The sequence below is a fragment of the Cervus elaphus genome, chromosome X (assembly GCF_910594005.1).
Source record: "Cervus elaphus chromosome X, mCerEla1.1, whole genome shotgun sequence".
In the NCBI taxonomy this organism is placed as follows: Eukaryota; Metazoa; Chordata; class Mammalia; order Artiodactyla; family Cervidae; genus Cervus; species Cervus elaphus.
In genome coordinates this window covers 99,128,003-99,150,043 of record NC_057848.1, presented here as the reverse complement: position 1 = coordinate 99,150,043, position 22,041 = coordinate 99,128,003, and the positions used below count along the sequence as shown (strand labels likewise).

The following is a 22,041-nucleotide window of genomic DNA, read 5'->3' as shown; positions in this document are numbered from 1 at the left end:
CTTTTCCTCTACCACAAGAATGACTCGTATTACTTTACTAGGTAAATAATTTTATAATTTGTCTTTGGCATATCTTTGTACTGATCAAAATATGGTTAAAGTGAAATATTTACTCCACCTTAGTTTAATTGAAACACAAATCCTTGTGTTTATCATGAAAGAGCCAGTAGAGTTAAACAGAACTTAATTTTGTAGGCAGATAAATTACCATTATATCTATTCACTCATCAGTGCTAACGGAAGGAAAGGAACAGCATAAATAATTGAAAACCAATATTTGCATTTAACTTTGGAATGTATTTTTATATGTATATTTCTGCCTATTGCAAAATTGCAATTTTGGTCCCTGTGACAAAATTCACAATAGAGCTCCTATGACAAAAATTCACAGCTGTGCAGTGGCAGGGACAATTCATCTTCCCATTAAATTGTTTTGGCACATTTATCAAAACTTAATTGACCCTAAACATAAGGGTTTATTTTTGAACTCTCAATTCTGTTCCATTGATCTGTATTCTGTCTTTGTGTCAGTATTATACTGTCTTCTTTGCTATAGCTTTTTATTAAGTTTGAAATGGGAAAATGTGAGTTTTCTAAATTTGGCCTTTTTTTAGTATTATTTATTGTGAAATACGGAGAAGGCAATGGCACTCCACTCCAGTACTCTTGCCTGGAAAATCCCATGGACGGAGGAGCCTGGTAGGCTGCAGTCCATGGGGTCTCGAAGAGTCAGACATGACTGAGCGACTTCACTTTCACTTTTCACTTTTATGCATTGGAGAAGGAAATGGCAACCCACTCCAGTGTTCTTGCCTAGAGAATCCCAGGGATGGGGTCGCACAGAGTCGGACACGACTGAAGTGACTTAGCAGCATTGTGAAATAATTTCAAATTTACAGAAAAGCTGAAAGAAGAGTACGAAGAACTCATCTTAAATCAGATCTACAGTTGTTAACTTTTGCCATTTTCTCCCTTTCACCTCTATTATAATTTTTCCTTTTCTTTTTTTTTAAATTTTTCCTCTTCTGATCAGTCTGAGAGCAAGTTGCAGACATGTTGCTATTTCACCCATGAATATTTCACCGTGTATTTCCTCAGAAGTATATACTGTTCTTTAACCTTTGTGCAAGCCTCCCAATGTGAGATGGTAACACCGATAGAATGCTACCATCCAATCCATAGATGCCATTCAAATTTCTCCCACTGCACAATGTCTTCTTTTCTTTTCTAGTGTGATAGTCATTCATCATGTCTGACTCTTTGGGACCCTATGGACTGTAGCCCACCAGGCTCCTCTGTCATGGAATTCTCCAGGCAAGGATACTGGAGTGGGTTGCCATTTCCTTCTCCAGGGAATCTTCCTGACCCAGGGATTGAACCCACGATTCCTGCATTGCAGGTAGATTCTTTGCCATCTGAGCCACCATGGAAGCCCAGAGGCTAGGATCCAAATCTAGAATCATGCATGACATTTCCTTATCATTCCTTTTTGATCTGCTTTAATCTGAAATATTTTCTCAGTCTTCCTGTCTTTCATGAGTGACCTTAAAAGTTTTTTTTTTTCTTCCAGTTTTATTGAGATGTAATTGACATGCAGAACTTCATAAGTTTAAGTGGTACAGAATGATTTGACTTACAGCCTGAAATGATTATCATAGTAACTTTAGGGAACACGTATCATCTCGTTTAGATACAAAATTAAAGAAATAGAAAAAATTTCCTTGTGATGAGAATTCCAATTTTTATCTTTTTTCTCAAGATGTTTGACTTTTCTAGGTTCCTTGCATTCCCATATGAATATTATAATCAGCATATCAATTTGAAAAAAGGGACATTAGAATTTTGATAGTGATTACATTGAATCAGTAGATCACTTTGGAAAGTATTGCTATCTTGGCAGTGCTGAGTCTGACAATCCATGAATTTGAGATGTCTTACAGTTGATTTAGGTCTTTAATTTTTTTCAACAAGATTTTGTAGTTTTCAGCCTAGAGAGTCTTGTGCTTATTTTGCAAGTCTTGCAAGACTTGCAAATTTAGCACTGTATTAAATTTATTCCTATTTTATTCTTTTAATGTTCTTGTTAATGAAATTGTTTTTTTTTTTAATGAAATTGTTTTTATAATTTCATTTTCATATTATTTATTACAGGCAAATAGGAATAAAGTGTAACTTGGTGTATAGATTTGTATCCTGTGTACCTTGCAGCCTTGCTAAATTCATTTATTATCTTGAATAGTTGAGTGCATGCATGTACGTGTGTGTGTATGAGTGTATTTCTTAGGATTTTCTACATACAAGATCATGTCGTGTATAGAGATAGTTTTACTTCTTTTCTAAACTACACGCCTTTTATTTCTTTTCATTGTCTTATTGCCCTGGCTGTAACTTCCAGTGAAGTGTTGAATAGAAGTAGTGACAGTAGACATTCTGTTCTTGTTCCTGATCATAGCTTTCAGCTACTCATCATGAAATTGTTAGCTGTGGGAATTTATAGGCACCCTTCACTGGGTTGAGGGAGTTCTTTTCTATTCCTAATTTGTTGAGTGGCTTTTTAAAAACATGGAAAAGTACTAGTATTTGTCAAATGCTTTTTCTGTGTCTGTTGATATGGTCATTTGTTTTATTGTCCATTATTTTACTAACATGATACATTGATTAATTTTCATTTGTTAGACTAACCTTGCATTCTTTTTTAAAATTTATTTATTTTTAATTGGAGGGTAATTGCTATACAATGTTGTGTTGGTTTCTGCCATGCATTAACATGAATCCAACATAGACAGGTATACCTATGTTCCCTCCCTCTGTGCCCTCCCTCCCATCTCCCACCCCATCCAACCCCTCTAGATAACCTTGCTTTCTTGATATATATCACTCTTGGTCACATGCATAGGTCTCTTTATATGTGTCTATATTCAATTTTATTATTTACTTAAAGATTTTTAATCTATATTTATAAGTGATGTTGGTTTGTAGTTTTCTTGTGATGTCTTTGGTTTTAGTGCCAGGACACCAAATGAGAGGGAAAGTGTTGCCTCCTCTGCTCTTTTTTCTTCTTTAAATATTAGGTAGAATTTACCCGTGAAGCTATGACAAATCTAGACAGCATATTAAAAAGCAGAGACATTACTTTGCCAACAAAGATCTGTCTAGTCAAAGCTATGGTTTTTCCAGGATTCATGTATGAATGTGAGAGTTGGACCATAAAGAAAGCTGAGCGCCAAAGAATTGATGCTTTTGAACTGTGGTGTTGGAGAAGACTCTTGAGAGTCCCTTGTATTGTAAGGAGATCCAACCAGTCCATCCTAAAGGAAATCAGTCCTGAATATTCATTGGAAGGACTGATGCTGAAGCTGAAGCTCCAATACTTTGGCCACCTAATGCGAAGAACTGACTCATTGGAAAAGACCCTGATGCTGGGAAAGATTGAAGGCAGGAGGAGAAGGAGACAATAGAGGATGAGATGGCTGGATGGCATCACTGACTTGATGGACATGAGTTTGAGCAAGATCCAGAAGTTGGTGATGGACAGGGAAGCCTGGCGTGCTGCAGTCCATGGGGTTACAAAGAGTTGGACATGACTGAGTGACTGAACTGAATTCAGCTGACCCGTGAAGCAGTCTACTCCTGAGATTTCCTTAGAGGAAGGTTTTTTTTTTTTTCTTAATTAATAATTCTGTCTAATCTTTAAAAAAGAATTGACATCAATCTTTCAAAAATTTGTCCAAAAAATAGCACAGGAGGCAACACTTCCCCTTGTACTAGTTACATATTCAGATTTTCCACTTCTTCTTTCATTTTTTTGGTAATTTGTGTCTTTCTAGGAATTTGTTCATTTCTTATAAGTTATCTAATTTGTTGTACAGTTGTTCATAATATTAACTTAAAATATTTTCCCTGTAAGGTAAGTATATGATGTCCTGTTTTTCATTAATGGGCTTCCCTAGTGGCTCAGCAGGGAAGAATCTGCCTGCCAATGCAGGAGACATAGGTTTGATCCCTGGGTCAGGAAGATCCCCTGGAGAAGGAAATGGTAACCCTCTCCAGTATTCTTGCCTGGGAAATCCCATGGACAGAGAAGCCTGGTGGGCTGCAATCCATGGGGTTGCCAAAAAGTTGGACACGACTGAGCAACTAAACAACAAAAACAACTGTCATTACTAATTTTAGTAATATGAGCGTTTTCTGACCTTGTTCAAAGGCTTGTGAATTTTGTTGCTCATTTCAAAGAAGTGACTTTTGGTTGTGTTGATTTTTCTGGGTTAATTTTCTTTCCTCTATTTCATTTGTTTATATTCTAATCTTCATTCCTTCCTTCCTTCTACTTGCTTTGGGGTTAAGTTTTCTTTTCTACTTTCCTAAGATAAATTATTAGATTATTGATTTGAGGTATTGGTTTTCTAGCATTTACAGCTATATATAAATTTCCCTTTCAATACTGCTTTTACTGCATATGTAAGTTTTGGTCTCTTGTTTTCATTTTCATTCAACTCAAAGTGTTATCTGATTTTACTTGTGAATTTTCTTCTTTGGCCTGTTGGTATTTAGGAGTGTTTAGTTGGCTTTTGTTTTTAATTATTTTTGACATTCTTGTACATTTTTTAGATATTTATGTTGTTCTTTTCTAATTTAATTCCATTGTAGTTAGAGATTATATTTTTTTGGTATAATTTGACATCTTTTGAGACCTGTTCTATATCTACTGTATGGTCTATCCTGGAGAATGTTCCATATGGACTTAATAAGAATGTGTATTTTAATGTTGTGGAATAGAAGTGTGCTGTGGAAGTCTGTTAGGTCTACTTAGTTTATATTGTTCAGATCTTCTGAATTGCTGATTTTCTGCCTAGTTGAATTCATTATTAAAAAAAACATTGAAATTTCTGTTATTATTACATTGTCTAATTTTTCCCTTCTGTTTTCTGTTCTTTGCTTTCTGTTTCTTCTGTTTTTCCTTTCTGTGTTTTGTGTCAGTTTTTGTTTCAAGTATTTTGTGGCTCTGTTGTTAGGTGCATATATGTTTATAATTGTGATGATATATGTTTCAGGTAGATTTACTATTTTACCATCATAATATGTCTCTTTAGCTCTAGTAACGATTTTTGCCTCTAAGTCAAATCATGGTGGCTGTTTTCCTGGTGTATCATTTTCTATGCTTTTACTTTTAAAATTAGTTATTTATTTTTTTGCCTGCATTGGGTCTTAGTTGTGGCACACTGGATCTTTCATTGCAGCATGTGGGCTTCTATTTGTGGCTCGGGCCCCAGAGTGCATGGGCTCAGTAGTTGTGGTGTGTGGGCTCTCTAGTCACAGCTCGTTGGTTTAGTTGCCCCACAGCATATTTAGTTCCCTGACCAGGGGTTGAACCCTTGTACCCTGCATTGGAGGGTAGAGTCCTTTTTTTCCTTTTTTTAATTCTTTTAAAAATTTTTATTTATTTTTATTTATTTTTTAATTGAAGAATAATTGCTTTACAGAATTTTGTTGTTTTCTCTCAAACCTCAACATGAATCAGACATAGGTATACATATATCCCCTCCTCTTACTACTGGGCCACCAGGGAAATCCCTATGCTTTTATTTTTAACCTAAACATATCTTTGTATCTAAAATATATTTTCTTTGGACAGGATATACTTGGATTTTGTGTTTTTTTTTTTCTAATAAAATCTGACAAACTTTATCTTTTGGTGAATTAACTCATTCAGATTTAATTATTGATGCAATTAGATTTATTTTTGAGATTTTGCTTTTATTTTCTATGTCTCATGTCGATTTTTGTTCTTCTCTTCCTCCTTTAATGCCTTTACTTGTATTCAGTAGATATTTTATGGTGTGCCAATTAGGTACTGTGAGTATCAGAACAACTCTTTAGCAGCATAGAGACATGAGGGAATATGGGACTGGAATTTTCACCAACTGGCTTCCTGAACCTTCTCAATAGAGAAGGAGCTAGGGATGGGAAATTAGTATCTTCCAGTTTTCACCAACTGTCAAATCCACCTATGCACGTGTGCATGCTCAGTTGCTAAGTTGTGTCCAACTCTTTGCTACCCCATGTACTGCAGCAGACCAGGCTTCCATGTCCTTCACCAACTCCCTGAGCTTGCTCAAACTCATGTCCATTGAGTCAGTGATGCCATCTAACCATTGCATCCTCTGTCATCCCTTTCTCTTCTTGCCTTCAATCTTTCCTATCATCAGGGTCTTTTCCAATGAGTCAGTTCTTCGCATCAGGTGGCCAAATATTGGAGCTTCAGCTTCAGCATCAGTCCTTCCAATGAATATTCAGGACTGATTTCCTTTAGGATTAACTGCTTTTATCCCTTTGCTGTCCAAGGGACTCTCAAAAGTCTTCCACAGCACTACAGTTCAAAAGTATCAATTCTTTGGTGCTCAGCCTTCTTTATGGTCCAACTCTCACATCCATACATGAATCCTGGAAAAACCATAGCTTTGACTAGATGGAACTGTGTCGGCAAAGTGATGTTTCCACTTCTTAATATGCTGTCTAGGTTTGTCATAGCTTTTCTTCCAAGGAGCAAGCAACTTTTAACTTCATGACTGCAGTCACTATCCACAGATTTTTCTGGAGACCACCTGAGAGGAGATTAAAGAAGTGCAGGCCCCACCCTCCCTTGCCCCTTGAACCATTATTATGAAACCCCTCATAAAATCCTCTGGGCTTGGGAAACATAATTTTTAAAGGCAGGAGCCCACTGTGTCCCCATTTGCCTGACAAAGTTATAAAGCCATCCTGTTGCCAAAATCTTGGCTCTCTGTGCATCAATAATGTGTGCCAAACAGTAATACGAAGACAGAGTTATGGAGGAGAAGGAAAAAGTGGATTTATTACCTTGCCAGGCAAAGGGGTAAAACAGTAGGTAGTGCCTCAATAACTATACACCCCTCCCTGGTGAATAGGGAGGAGTCAGACAGGGGTATGTGATAAAGATCAAGGCAGTAACAGTCTTTCTTCTTTAGAGTTTCAAAAGGGTGGATACAAACAGATGGAGAAATATCCCGTGTTCATGGATTGGAAGAATCAATATTGTGAAAAGGACTATACTACCCAAAGCAATCTATAGATTCAGTGCAATCCCTATCAAGCTACCAATGGTATTCTTCACAGAACTAGAACAAATAAATTCACAATTTGTATGGAAATACAAAAAACCTCGAATAGCCAAAGCAATGTTGAGAAAGAAGAATGGAACTGGAGGAATCAACCTACCTGACTTCAGGCTCTACTACAAAGCCACAGTCATTAAGACAGTATGGTACTGGCACAAAGACAGAAATATAGATCAATGGAACAAAATAGAAAGCCCAGAGATAAATCCAGGTACCTGTGGACACCTTATCTTTGACAAAGGAGGCAAGGATATACAATGGAAAAAAGACAACCTCTTTAACAAGTGGTGCTGGGAAAACTGGTCAACCACTTGTAGAAGAATGAAACTAGAAAACTTTCTAACACCATAACAAAAATAAACTCAAAATGGATTAAAGATCTAAATGTAAGACCAGAAACTATAAAACTCCTAGAGGAGAACATAGGCAAAACACTCTCTGACACAAATCATAGCAGGATCCTCTATGACCCACCTCCCAGAATATTGGAAAGAAAAGCAAAAATAAACAAACGGGACCTAATGAAACTTAAGAGCTTTTGCACAACAAAGGAAACTATAAGCAAGGTGAAAAGACAGCCTTCAGAATGGGAGAAAATAATAGCAAACGAAACAACAGACAAAGGATTAATCTCAAAAGTATACAAGCAACTCCTGCAGCTCAATTCCAGAAAAATAAACGACCCCATCAAAAAATGGGCCAAAGATCTAAACAGACATTTCCAAAGAAGACATACAGATGGCTAACAAACACATGAAAAGATGCACAACATCACTCATTATCAGAGAAATGCAAATCAAAACCACAATGAGGTACCATTACACGCCAGTCAGGATGGCTGCTATCCAAAAGTCTACAAGCAATAAATGCTGGAGAGGGTGTGGATAAAAGGGAACCCTCTTACTCTGTTGGTGGGAATGCAAACTAGCACAGCCGCTATGGAGAACAGTGTGGAGATTTCTTTAAAAACTGGAAGTAGAACTGCCATATGACCCAGCAATCCCACTCCTGGGCATACACACTGAGGAAACCAGATCTGAAAGAGACACGTGCACCCCAATGTTCATCGCAGCACTTTTCATAATAGCCAGGACATGGAAGCAACCTAGATGCCCATCAGCAGACGAATGGATAAGGAAGCTGTGGTACATAAACACCATGGAATATTACTCAGCCATTAAAAAGAATTCATTTGAATCAGTTCTAATGAGATGGATGAAACTGGAGCCCATTATACAGAGTGAAGTAAGCCAGAAAGATAAAGACCAATGCAGTATACTAATGCATATATATGGAATTTAGAAAGATGGTAACAATAACCCTATATGCAAAACAGAAAAAGAGACACAGATATACAGAGCAGAATTTTGGACTCTGGGAGAAGGCGAGGGTGGGATGTTTTGAGAGAACAGCATTGAAACATGTATATTATCTATAGTGAAACAGATCACCAGCCCAGGTTGGATGCATGAGACAAGTGCTCGGGCCTGGTGCACTGGGAAGACCCAGAGGAATCAGGTGGAGAGGGAGGTGGGAGAGGGGATCGGGATGGGGAATACATGTAAATCCATGGCTGATTCATGTCAGTGTATGACAAAAACCACTAGAATATTGTAAAGTAATTAGCCTCCAACTAATAAAAATAAATGGAAAAAATAAATAAGATGTGATTGAGGGTAGAAGTCAAGCTTCCCTGCTCAGTGTCTTTTGACACCCAAGGAGGGGAGAGCCCTCTTGATATTCCTGAGCAACGGTGAATTTAGGTCTCCCATAGATTTCTGCTCTTAGTACCCCGGCTGGGAGGGGTAGGAGTACCTCATTAGTGCTTCCCACTAGTGAGCACTGTTAGTGGAGTGGGGAGGGGGAGTGACCTTGTTACCATGTTATGATAGGGAAAATCATGACTCTCCACTAGGCCTTCTCAGATACTGCTTTGGCAGGGAAGGGAAGGGGTGCCGTCATTAATATCAGATGGTAACAGATATTCAGATTCCCTACATGGTCTCCACTAATATCTTGGGGGCCAGGGCTTATTACCATCTGGCAGGGATGAAAGTACTGCCTTCTGTAATGCTACCTTGGTGGGATGGGGAGTGTTAGAATACTGTATTTCACCCTGTAGCCTACCAGGCTTCTCCATCCATGGGATTTTCCAGGCAAGAATACTGGAGTGGGTTGCCATTTCCTTCCTAGCCAGAATGAAAATCTAGGTTCTCTCTCCCCTCAGCCTTGGTTTGTGCAGTTTAGTCTGTGGTGTTTGACTGTAGTAGAGTGGCTCTTTTGTGTCTTGCTGGACCACACCTTTCCTGGTCTTTTGGCTAAGGAGAGCTGCTTTTCTTGGGTGGCTGTCCTCACTGGTTGCCATTTCTGTGTAGCTAGCTTCTTCAGCAGACAGTCTAAGACATATGAGGTGAAAAGAAAATCCAGGGACCTCACTCCCATGTCATTCCTCAGGTCTTGACATCCCTATCTGGTCTTCCATCTTCTCTCCACCATTGAGTCTTCCTGTACTTATTTTCTATATAATATCTTATATTTGAGCTGTACTTAGTGAAAGGAATTGGAAAAAATATATCTACTTCATTTTTCCATAAGTGGAAGTCCTCCACCATAGTCTTTTATCATCCTTTACTGGTGATATATTTGTCCAACTCCCACACTAGAAATTATACAGTACTTGAGGGCAAGAATAATGTTTTTGCACATTTATACCCCTCATGGCCTAAGATGACAGCTGCCTGGAGCATAGTGTTTCTTTAGGAAGTGTTTGTTGACTGAGTTAAAACTTTGAATACCTTTTAGACTTCTTGCCCTTAAAGAACAAAGTATCCTGGTTGAAGAAGTATTAATTAATAGTTCATAAGAGTAACATGATTAAATTCTGAATTATCCCAGGCTTTCATAGACTGGGCAATTTATGTCCTGTATAGGTGAAATTTTCCATCTCTTTGAAATACTTGAAAATGAAGATATAATCCTTATCTCTGCTCCCTAAATAGAAAAGAGTAATTCCTTCTCTGTGCCCCCATTGTACACACTTCTTTTATACTGCTTAAAACTGTGTATTGCATTTATTTTTGTGGTTTTTTTCCTCATTAAGTTAAAAGTTTCCTTAAAAGCAGAGATCATGTTTTATTCATATTTGTATCTCAAGTTTCTCAGGCTCTTGAGATATAGTATACAGAAGACACTTGAATGGTTGTTGAATGAATCAGTGCATTCCGTTACACCTATATGCAAACATATGATTCAAATTTTAATGTTTAGGCATTTATACTTAAATATATTTAGAGGGAAATTAATCATCACTCTAGATGGGCTTGCATCTTGTGACTCAGCTGATAAAGAATCCACCTGCAGTGTGGGAGACCTGGGTTCAGTCCCTGGGTTGGGAAGATCCACTGGAGAAGGGAAAGGCTACCCACTCCAGTATTCTGGCCTGGAAAATTCATGGACTCTATAGTCCATGGGGTTGCAAAGAGTCGGACACGACTGAGGGACTTTCACTTTCACTAGATTTAAAAATATATTAATTGCTTCATACTGAGTGAAGTAAGTCAGATAGAGAAGGAAAAATATCATATGGCATCCCTTATATGTGGAATCTAAAAGGAAATAATTCAAACAAGCTTACTTACAAAACAGAAAGAGACTCACACACTAAGAGAAGAGACTCATTCACGACTGCTAGGGGAAAGGATTGGGAGAAGGGATAGTTAAGGAGTTTGGGATGGAGATAATAGCTTACAGTGTCAGATTCATGATCTCTGAATAAGAAAATTTGGCTTTGGGACAAACACACAGCTTCAGTCACTCAAAGCTTTGTGTGGCAAAAATTTTATCAAAGTGGAAAGGGATAGAGAAAGATTCTGGCACAGACATCAGAAGTGGGCAGAAAGAGTGAGGAAGATTCTGGCACAGACATCAGAAGTGGGCAAAAAGAGCCCCCCCGCCTCCATTCTTAGCAAGGGATTTATAGACGTTTTCACTTGGTTACTAACAATAGGTCAAAAGAATGTGTCAAGGTTGTGAAGGTCTTAGCAGACCCACTCCCACAACATGCATCTTAAAATAACAAATAACAAGATTAGCCAGAAGGAATAAGTTCCTGTTAAGGAGAAGCATATCATCCAGCAAGATATATTGTTGTTATATAATCATTAGTACAGAGTTTAAGGAAAAACATATCCTTGAGCAAGATGTTTTGTTTTGTTGTGTAATCATTAGCTCTGGGCTTAAAGAAAGTTAGATTGTTGCCATAACAACTCAGAGCTTAAGAAAAAACCTCTTATGTGACTAAGACAAAGAAAAGAAAATGTTTGTCCCTTCCTCATACTCCCCAACTGGACTCCTTATCAACCTACCTAAGAACTAGCTCTCTCAGACTTATTCGGTTCAGTTCAGTTCAGTCACTCAGTCGTGTCCAACTCCTTGCGACCCCATGAACCACAACACGCCAGGCCTCCCTGTCCATCACCAACTCCCGCAGTTTACTCAAACTCATGTCCATTGAGACAGTGAACCATCCAACCATCTCATCCTATGTCATCCCCTTCTCCTCCTGCCCTCAATCTTTCCCAGCATCAGGGTCTTCTCAAACGAGTCAGCTCTTCACATCAGGTGGCCAAAGTATTGGAGCTTCAGCTTCAACATCAGTCCTTCCAATGAACACCCAGGACTCATCTCCTTTAGGATGGACTGGGTGGATCTCCTTGCAGTCCAGGGAACTCTCAAGAGTCTTCTCCAACACCGCAGTTCAAAAACATCAATTCTTCTGCACTCAGCTTTCTTTATAGTCCAACTCTCACATCCATACATGACCACTGGAAAAATCATAACCTTGACTAGACGGACCTTTTTTGGCAAAGTAATGTCTCTGCTTTTTAATATGCTGTCTATGTTAGTCATAACTTTCCTTCCAAGGAGTAGGCGTCTTTTAATTTCATGGTTGCAGTGACCATCAGCAGTGATTTTGGAGTCCAAAAAAAATAAAATCAGCCACTGTTTCCACTGTTTTCCTATCCATGTGCCATGAAGTGATGGAACCGGATGCCATGATCTTAGTTTTCTGAATGTTAAGCTTTAAGCCAACGTTTTCACTCTCCTCTTTCACTTTCATCAAGAGGCTTTTTAGTTCTTCTTCACTTTCTGCCAGAAGGGTGGTATCATCTGCATATCTGAGGTTATTGATATTTCTCCCAGCTATCTTGATTCCAGCTTGTGCTTCTTCCAGCCCAGTGTTTCTCATGATGTACTCTGCATATAAGTTAAATAAGCAGGGTGACAATATACAGCCTTGACGTACTCCTTTTCCTATTTGGAACCAGTCTGTTCCATGTCCAGTTCTAACTGTTGCTTCCTGATCTGCATACAGGTTTCTCAAGAGGCAGGTCAGGTGGTCTGGTATTCCCATTTCTTTCAGAACTTTCCAAAGTTTATTGTGATCCACACAGTCAAAGGCTTTGGCATAGTCAATAAGGCAGAAATAGATGTTTTTCTGGAACTCTCTTGCTTCTTCAATGATCCAGCAGATGTTGGCAATTTGATCTCTGGCTCCTCTGCCTTTTCTAAGACCAGCTTGAACATCTGGAAGTTCATGGATCACGTATTGCTGAAGCCTGGCTTGGAGAATTTTGAGCATTATCTTACTAGTATGTAAGATGAGGGCAAGTGTGTGGTAGTTTGAGCATTCTTTGGCCTTGCCTTTCTTCGGGATTGGAATGAAAACTGACCTTTTCCAGTTCTGTGGCCACTGCTGAGTTTTCCAAATTTGCTGGAATATGGAGTGCAGCACTGTCACAGCATCATCTTTTAGGATTTGAAATAGCTCAACTGGAATTCCATCACCTCCACTAGCTTTGTTCATAGTGATGCTTCCTAAGGCCCACTTGACTTCACATTCCAGAATGTCTAGCTCTAGGTGAGTGATCACAGCATCGTGATTATCTGGGTCATGAAGACCTTTTTTGTACAGTTCTTCTGTGTATTCTTGCCACCTCTTCTTAATATCTTCTGCTTCTGTTAGGTCCGTACCATTTCTGTCCTTTATTGAAGCCATCTTTGCATGAGATGTTCCCTTGGTATGTCTGGTTTTCTTGAAGAGATCTCTAGTCTTTCCAATTCTATTGTTTTCCTCTATTTCTTTGCCTTGATCGCTGAGGAAGGCTTTCTTATCTCTCCTTCCTATTCTTTGGAACTCCACATTCGAATGGGTATTTCTCCCCTTTCTCCTTTGCTTTTCACTTCTCTTCTTTTCACAGCTATTTGAAAGGCATACTCATACAGCCGTTTTCATTTTTTGCATTTCTTTTTCTTGGGGATGGTCTTGATCCCTGCCTCCTGTACCATGTCACGAACCTCCGTCCATAGTTCATCAGGCACTCTGTTTATCAGATCTAGCCCCTTAAATCTATTTCTCATTTCTGCTGTATAATCATAAGGGATGTGATTTAGGTCATACCTGAATGGTCTAGTGGTTTTCCCCACTTTCTTCAATTTAAGTCTGAGTTTGGCAATAAGGAGTTCATGATCTGAGTGACAGTCAGCTCCTGGTCTTGTTTTTGCTGACTGTATACAGCTTCTCCATCTTTGGCTTTAAAATGCATAACCAACAAGTACCTATTGTTTAGCACATGAAACTCTGTGCAATGTTATGTGGCAGCCTGGATGGGAGGGGAGTTTGGGGGAGAATGGATATACTTATGTGTATGGCTTAGTCCCTTCACTGTTCACCTGAAACTGTCACAACATTGTTAATTGGCTATCAGTTCAGTTCAGTTTAGTCGTTCAGTTGTGCCCAACTCTTTGCGACCCCATGAATTGCAGCATGCCAGGCCTCCCTGTCCATCACCAACTCCCAGAGTTTACTCAAACTCATGTCCATTGAGACGGTAATGCCATCCAGCCATCTCATCCTCTGTCGTCCCCTTCTCCTCCTGCCTGCAATCCCTCCCAGCATCAGGGTCTTTTTTAATGAGTCAACTCTTTGCATAAGGTGGCCAAAATATTTGAGTTTCAGCTTCAGCATCAGTCCTTCCAATGGACACCCAGGACTGATCTCCTTTAGGATGGACTGGTTGGATCTCCTTGCAGTCCAAGGGACTCTCAAGAGTTTTCTTCAACACCACAGTTCAAAAGCATCAATTTTTCGGTGCTCAGCTTTCTTCACAGTCCAACTCTCACATCCATTCATGACCACTGGAAAAACCATTAGCCTTGACTAGACGGACCTTCTCTGCTTTTTAATATGCTATCTAGGTTGGTCATATCTTTCTTTCCAAGGAGTAAGCGTCTTTTAATTTCATGGCTGCAATACCCCAATACAAAGTAAAAAGCTTAAAAAATAAAAATATATTAATTATTAAAAAGGGTAATATTAATATGAACTATACTTATGCATTTTTTTTCAAAACGTCATTTGAAAAAATTTACTTTAAAAAGTGACTCTTCTTGTGACTTGTAGTTTTAACCTTTATTGATATTCACTAATAATATTTCTGCAGGCCAGAAGAAATCTTTGAAGAAATAATGACTGAGAATTTTTCAAAAATAATGACATACATCAAATCATAGATCTACGAATCGGAGAGAACCTCATGAAAAACAAATACAACACACATACACAAATACATCCCATTCCCCTATGCACCTCATTTTCATACTTCTGAAAAAAAGAGAAGATCTAGAAAACAGCCAGAGAATAAAGAAACGTTACATAAAGTGTAACAGAGTTGAGAATTGCAGCATATTTCTCAGAAAGTACACAAACTAGGTAATGATTCTTAAGGAGAGTGTTTTTTGTGATTGCAGCTGTGACTCAGAGTTGTTAAATTATAGTTCTTGCTTGTTTTTCTTTTGAACAATTGAGGCTTCTCATCTTTAAAAACAAAAATAACCCTCAACTCCAAAATCTTCACCTCACACTGGTAAAGGAAATATTTAGTTGTAGTGTATACTGGATTTTATATAATGATAACCACACTTTGGGACTTCCCTGGTGGCTCAGACTATGAAGAATCTGCCTGCAATGCAGGAGGCCCAGGTTTAATCTCTAGGTCAGGAAGATCCCCTAGAGAAGGGAATGGCAACCCACTCCAGTATTCTTGCCTGGAGAGTTCCATGGACAGAGAAACCTGGTGGGCTACAGTCCATGTGGTTGCAGAGTCGGACACGACTGAGCAACTAACACTTTCACTTCACACTTCAGCTTCCTTATTGTCAAGTAGAGATATGTAGTTTCTTTTATTAGGTCTGTATCTTTAACATTATTCCAAGACAGGATGTTTTATTTGTCTTGAACCTCTGTTATTAACTTGTAGTTAGGAATTCCTCATTTCATTAAAGTCTGAATTATCTGAGGATTGTAGCAGTATAAAATGCCTCAAGTTCTGTTCAACAGCTGAAATAATTTTGATTACACACCAAGTACTATACAGATGAGCACAAATTTATTATGTCATTTCTGCTCTTACAGTTTTGTTGACAGAAGTCATATCCACATACAATGGAGAATATAAGAGAACATATATTTAAATATTATATAATATGTATAATAAATCCTAAGCAATTCAATAAATAACCTATATATATTATGATAGTTTGAGGCCTCTCAGACCTTGCATGATAGTATTTAGTTCACTAAGAATGAAGCAGTTAGCTTGTCAACAATTGCTTTGGGTTGAACATTGTTTTATGTTCTAGGAACTTAAGGCTATTAGGTCGACTAAATCAGAAAGGTTAATTTGGGTTTACTTTATAGAAGAAAAGATTGCATTAGAAATAGGAAAATGATGGAGTGTTTGAATGCTAGGATAAGTTGAAACTTTATTTTGAAGGCAGCAAAAAGCCATTCAAACAAAAAATAATTATGATTTTTTTTAATGTAATATATTACTGTTGTACAAAGAGGTATTAGTGAGCACTGCAAATGCAATTGAAACCTCCTGTGTATTCTTCCAACTCTGCCTGTATTCCCCTTGCTCCTTGAACTTCCCATAGCCACTCTCCTCACTTTTGTATTTAACATTGCTGTGCCTGTTTTTAGGCTTTTACTCTATATGCATGTGTTCTTAAACTTTATACACTATTTTGCTGTGTGCTTTTAAGCATTATATAAATTTTGTTTATGCTGCTTATGTTCTCCTGTTACATCTTGTTTTTATCAAAGCATTGTTTGCAATATTTATTCATGATTGTATGTGTAGTTCTAGTTCATTCATTTCCATTGTGTATAGTATTCTGTTGTAAGAATATACTACATTATTTCTCTATTCTTTTAATGAATGTTGTGGTGACTGCCCCCACACCTTTTTCTGTTACAGATAATGCTACTTTGAACAGTCATATGCAGATCTCCTTGGGCTTGTGTGAGAGTTTCACTGCTCCATATGCTGTATGCTGCTGCTGCTGCTAAGTCGCTTTAGTCGTGTCCAACTCTGTTCGACCCCATAGACGGCAGCCCACCAGGCTCCCCTTTCCCTGGGATTTTCCAGGCGAGAGTACTGGAGTGGGTTGCCATTGCCTTCTCCCCACATGCTGTATAACTTTCATCAAATCAACCTGTCTAAACCTCTGTTTTCTTATCTGAACAATTAGGATAAGAATAGTACTTATTCCGTGGCATTTTATACTAGGAGACACTAAAAAGATAATATGTACTGTGCACAATACTGTGCCTGGGCTATAGCAAATATCCAGTAATTTCTAGCTGCTGTTGTTTTTAATAGTATTTAAAATAATCTTTATATTCCCAACACCTAGTGTAATGCTACATTTCTTTTGACTCTGAGATCCCAATTTAAGTCACACCTCCTTCATGCCAGTAGGCTGGTAACTTGTTTTTCGTGACAGTGAACAACAATAGTCTCAAACAAGTAGAATAGAAATTCATTGTGTTATATATTCAGTTTTTATTAAAATGAGTACATAGTTATAGCCTTGTTTCTTCTTGAAGTGAAGTCCCTCAGTCATGTCTTTGCAACCCCATGGACTTTAGCCTGTTAGGTTCCTCCATCCATGGAATTTTCCATGCAAAAATACTTGAGTGGGTTGCCATTTCCTTCTCCAGGGGATCCTCCCGACCCAAGGATCGAATTTGGGTATCCTTGTTTCTTCTTAGGATTATTTTGATTTGTTTCAGACCCTTGATGGTTATTCATTATATTTTAATGAGAGAAATAATCTTTAAAAGTGTAAAATACAATGTGTTTATTTGGTTACCATACCATCTATGTGTAATTTAAATGCAGAGGTTATTGCTGAGATTGTTTACTAAAAAAAACTATAATGTGAAACATGCATTAAGAAAAGTTTCTTTAAGAATAACCCAAATTTAAGGATTCTCTTGGTAGAATTCTAGTAGAGGAAGTGAGATTACCATTTTCCTTGATCATCTATTAAAAACCTAACTGATAAGAGTGTAAATTAAGGCATACTAGAGTCTCAAACCTTTGAGGATTGATATGCTAAAGCCTTTATAGTTTGTGGCTGTTTTACCCCTATAGCTTTTTCACAGGTTCTTTATTTTTGATCTCAGCATTTCAATCCTTTGAAATAGACTGTTTGAAATGCTGACATGGAAGGCCCAACTTGTACAGATACATTCTCATAGTTTATTTGTTCTTCAGTACAAGTGTTTGAGCACAGTACAAGTACAGGCAGAGCTTTAAAATTTCCTATTTCAGCAAAGTATTTGATTTCCATGTACCAGTATAATAAGTAAGCTGTAGCTGATAGACTCTGTTCTCAGTAGATTTAATAATAGCTTATTCTCTTAGAGATGATTCACCCACTGATTATTTTTTTTAAGAAAATAAGCACTATGATATATATAGACCTGTTAGTGACTCACTGGTGATTACTTTAAAACAGAACAAAGTCTTGTGTAAGACTTTTATCTTGCTCTCAAGAAATAGTTCTTATACAATAGCTACATAATGAAGCATTAGCACCTTTTCTTGTTTCAATTTTAGTCAGAAAAAAAGATATGGTGATATCTCTGTTAAAGCAGAAGATGAGTTAGTGCACTTGCTATTGTCATAAAATTTATTAATATTGAAAAAGTAATATAAGGGACACACAAGTTAGTAATGGAGAATTATAATATGCTTTCATTGGCAAGAGTGGCTGGACCTCAGCTCCATGAACCAAAAGAGTGTAATCAGGACCAGTGAAAATTGCATGTTTCAGTGCTGTCTTTAGAAGAATTTTCTCATAGAGCTATAAAAAGATGGAATGATCTATTAGTGGAGATTCACATTACTGAGGGGGATCAGTACATACACTCGAGGGTCACTTGGTAGTGTGTTATAGGAGGGATTCTGTTGTCAGAGGAATGACTGAACCAGAAGACCGGTAAGGTCCCTTTGTATTCTGAGACTGAAACTCTAGTAGAAAGAAGGTGCTGAAACACAGCATGATATTTTGAAACCAGTCTCTCTTACCATTTTATATTGGTTTCAATAATGTTTAGTTTATCTCGAAGCAGTGCTTGATTTTCTAGGCCAATTTATCTTCTTCCTGCCTCCTACCTAATATTTCAAAAGAGGCTAAACTTCATCAGTTGTATATTTGTGCCTGTGTGTTTGTACTTTAGCTCTGTGGATGAAGGAAATCACCCGGAAATCACCCAGAATTCACCCAGAAAGTCACAGTCTTCTCTCCCCTGCTGATAAGGCAAGCTATTAGCCATTCAGATCTACAAAGGAAAGGGAGAAAGATGGAAAAGTAGGAAATGGAGGTAAAATAAGGATTGAAAAATAAGTGAAACAAGGACTTCCTTGCTGGTCCCACGATTAAAAATCCACCTGCTAATACAGGGGACACAGGTTCAATCCCTGGTCTGGAAAGATCCCATATGCCATCTACCAAACTACTGAGCCCACATGCTACAACTACTGAAGCCCACACACCTAGAGCCTGTGTTCCCAAGAGATGCCACCGCGATGAGAAGCCCACACACCACAATGAACCGTAGCCCCTGCACACTGCAACTGGAGAAAGCCTGTGCATAACAATGAAGACCCAGAGCAACCTAAATAAATATTTTTTAAAAAGTCTATTAGAAAAGAAAAGGAAATTAATCCTTTGTCTGTTTCTTCATTTGCTATTATTTTCTCCCAATCTGATGGCTGTCTTTTCACCTTACTTATAGTTTCCTTTGTAGTGCAAAAGCTTTTAAGTTTCATTAGATCCCATTTGTTTAGTTTTGCTTTTATTTCCAATATTCTGGGAGGTGTGTCATAGAGGATCTTGCTGTGATTTATGTCGGAGAGTGTTTTGCCTATGTTCTCCTCTAGGAGTTTTATAGTTTCTGGTCTTACATTTAAATCTTTAATCCATTTTGAGTTTATTTTTGTGTATGGTGTTAGAAAGTGTTCTAGTTTCGTCCTGCAGCTCAATTCCAGAAAAATAAATGACCCAATCAAAAAATGGGCCAGAGAACTAAACAGACATTTCTCCAAAGAAGACATACAGATGGCTAACAAACACATGAAAAGGTGCTCAACATCACTCATTATTAGAGAAATGCAAATCAAAACCACAATGAGGTACCATTACACACCAGTCAGGATGGCTGCTATCCAAAAGTCTACAAGCAATAAATGCTGGAGAGGGTGTGGAGAAAAGGGAACCCTCTTACACTGTTGGTGGGAATGCAAACTAGTACAGCCACTATGGAAAACAGTGTGGAGATTCCTTAAAAAACTGGAAATAGAACTGCCATATGACCCAGCAATACCACTTCTGGGCATACACACTGAGGAAACCAGATCTGAAAGAGACACGTGCACCCCAATGTTCATCGCAGCACTGTTTATAATAGCCAGGACATGGAAGCAACCTAGATGCCCATCAGCAGATGAATGGATAAGGAAGCTGCGGTACATATACACCATGGAATATTACTCAGCCATCAAAAAGAATTCATTTGAACCAGTCCTAATGAGATGGATGAAACTGGAGCCCCTTATACAGAGTGAAGTAAGCCAGAAAGATAAAGAACATTACAGCATACTAACACATATATATGGAATTTAGAAAGATGGTAACGATAACCCTATATGCAAAACAGAAAAAGAGACACAGAAATACAGAACAGACTTTTGAACTCTGTGGGAGAAGGTGAGGGTGGGATGTTTCAAAAGAACAGCATGTATACTATCTATGGTGAAACAGATCACCAGCCCAGGTGGGATGCATGAGACAAGTGCTCGGGCCTGGTACACTGGGAAGACCCAGAGGAATTGGGTGGAGAGGGAGGTGGGAGGGGGGATCAGGATGGGGAATAAGTGTAAATCTATGGCTGATTCATATCAATGTATGACAAAACCCACTGAAATGTTGTGAAGTAATTAGCCTCCAGCTAATAAAAAAATTAAAAAAAAAAAAAAAAAAGAAAAGGAAGTAGAATAGATATTTGCTGAGAAAAAAAAAAAGGGTGGGGGAAAGAGGTGAGAAGAAAGAGCAAAAAGTAGGAGCAATTGGAGATGGGTAAGCTACTTTTTTCCTTTACCAGGGACGGCAGACTATAACTTTCCTCTTTACCCTACCCAGAGTATGGTGGTGGTGGTGGTGGTTTAGTCGCTAAGTCACAAATCATAAACACCCTTGTGCTGATGAGATTTTCCTTGTGAACAGCTCCTCAGGCACCAACCTTATACTAAGAGGAATACTTCTTTTCATACCTTTCCAACTCCCTCCATTTCTGAATCTTTTGACCTCAAAAAATGAAGCCTTTTAAAAATTAAGCAATTATCATATAAAGGTATAATTTTCCCTAAGGTATTACTTAAGCAAGGTATCATTGACCATTGTAGCTAAAAATGCATCAACTTAGAGAGTATTATATTTTAAGATATTTGATATAATAATTACATTGATTTCATGAAGAAGTTTTGCCATGACACAGGCAAAGTAGAATGTTGTTTCTAGTAAAAAGGAATCAGGTTTGTTCATTAGATATAGTCTTCATAAGGTTGAAATTTAGTCAAGAAATGTGGTATAAGAATACTTCCTTCCATTTATCTAACAGTAAACAGTTTATAAAATTTTCATCTACTGTAGTATTTGATTCTTGAAACATTCTTGTGAGAATTGTTAATAAGAAAATTTCTCTGAGTCATTTATACTTGAATTAGAATAAGATTTATTTGTGAAAATTTTAGTTGTGGTGGGGCTGAATTAATTTGGGTCCCCAAGTGCATCAGAGAGTATGGCAGAGCCTGCAAGCATATGCAAAATTTTGAGAATAACTACATTTGGAGAGACCATAATGCTTAATTTTCATTGAATTCTCAAAAAACTCAGACCATTGAATCAGTCTTACAATTTCAGATTAGCTTTAAGGACCTTTAGAACTTTTTTTCAGATCCTTAGCCCTACAGAGCCCTGTGAATGCAAAGAGGCATAAGACTACTCACTAGGAACCTACATTTTAGTAGAAAAATAGGCTATATATATATATTTAAGGGTAAATAGTAACATAACATTATGTTTGTTTAATTCCAGATTAGAGTTTCACACAAATAAGAGTTTTATGAATTTAGAAAGATGGCTATGAATGAGTTAGTAGGACTTGAGCTAGACCTTCAAGGAAGGGCAGGGTTTGGCAAGTGTATTCATTCTACAGATTTTTTTGAGTACCTAATATGTGCCAGTCACTGTTAGGTTTAGGAGAGGGGTAGATAGTCTAGCAGAGAAAATGAAGTGAGTGAAGGCACTGAGGAAGGAATGTACTTGACATGTTTTGGCCTAGGAAGATGAATTTGGTTAGAGCCAGAGGGTCTAACAAACACATTTGGTCCATAAGACAATTGGTTAATGAGACATTTGGACAACACCAAAAGATTCTTGAAATTTGGTCCCGTCTAAAACATCCATGAGCGTATTTGATCTGTTTCAAGTG

General features: G+C 37.9%; 1 protein-coding gene across 2 annotated transcripts in view; it reads left to right on the top strand.

The window, feature by feature from the left end:
* The window catches only part of APOOL (apolipoprotein O like), a 99,094-nt gene that overhangs the window by 9,180 nt on the left and 67,873 nt on the right, over window positions 1–22,041 (top strand). The window contains exon 1 of one of the 2 annotated variants that reach the window (XM_043896464.1): window positions 1,344–1,399. The exons of the other annotated variant lie outside the window; for it this stretch is intronic. The gene's annotated coding sequence lies outside the window, so the exon portion shown is untranslated. Of the gene's footprint in view, window positions 1–1,343; window positions 1,400–22,041 lie in introns of those variants that run through there. 2 annotated transcript variants of the gene reach the window in all.